Source organism: Brassica oleracea, unplaced genomic scaffold, assembly GCF_000695525.1.
Source record: "Brassica oleracea var. oleracea cultivar TO1000 unplaced genomic scaffold, BOL UnpScaffold01054, whole genome shotgun sequence".
Lineage (NCBI taxonomy): Eukaryota > Viridiplantae > Streptophyta > Magnoliopsida > Brassicales > Brassicaceae > Brassica > Brassica oleracea.
This window is the reverse complement of record NW_013617624.1, coordinates 1-1208: the sequence shown is the minus strand read 5'-3', so window position 1 is coordinate 1208 and position 1208 is coordinate 1.

Genomic DNA, 1208 nt, shown 5'->3' with positions numbered 1-1208 from the left:
GGAACATTGGTTCATGAATAACATAACACAAGAATACACTTTGACATCAAACAGATCTATAATATCGATCTCATACAAGAAAATAGCAAATGATGATGCTGAGCGGTGGAGTATTACATGCACACAATGTGAAGATATGGCTTATGAAGACAACAAGCTTTACTTCTACCTTTTACATAAAGCAAATAGAGATCATACTTCTTATAAATCCATTTTATTCAAGCACACCAAGAAAGGGGAGGCAACATAGCTATCTCATAAGATGAAATAAGAAATTTAGTTAGAACATTAATATTTATCCCAAATATACATGAGCTTCATCGGTTCACGGTTTCTTGAAAAGTAAATACCATCATCCCGTGCTTCCCATGAGTTAAATTTGCCACATTTAAGATACGCACCTCCTTGATATGCCGTAAAGTTTTAATGATATTCCGGATTAGCCCCTTTCCACAAGATACATTTGAATCTTGTAAGTAATAAGAAGACTATCATGAAAACTAAAATTGTATGCAACGTCTTGAAATCTCAGAAAATGGTCGCCTAGATCATCGTCTTTGGATACACAATGGACTTTGAGAATACGACGGCTAAGTGCAAGGTTGCTTTGGATAGCTACCATGTTTTAGTGACAGTTTTCTACATTCGACTCAACATGCAAGGAAAATACAAGATAAAAAAAAATAAATACAAGTATCATTTTTCTTGTAGTTAATTGTGTGTATGTAAGTCTCTACAGATTTATAGACTTCATAGTTAATAGGTTTCTCAGACCAAATTCAAAATGGTTTCTTGGATACCTCTTTTGGTGTTTGTGCTCCATTTGGCAGACTTTCAAAGACTTCATTAGTGTCGCAGACCAAAGTCAACAATGGTTTCTTGGATAACACTAGTTTGGTGTTTGTGCTCCATTTGATTTACTTTCTTAATATTTTATCTTGTAACCGTCAAATGCAACCACATTTGTTGTTGTTTGATATTCCGTGTTTTTAACGGTTTTAAACTCGTTTTGTAGCAATTAAATGGTCGGTTTTAATTAATGTTTTGGTCTATTTGATGCGTTTTGGTGTTCTTAAGTGTAATATGCAGGTTACTAGATAGCTTGAAAGAAAAGAACGCATTCGGGATTTATTCAGAAGCAAGATGGACCGAACAATGGACCGAATGAAGTATTGATCGCACAGAGCACGAGATCGACCGATCCGGGC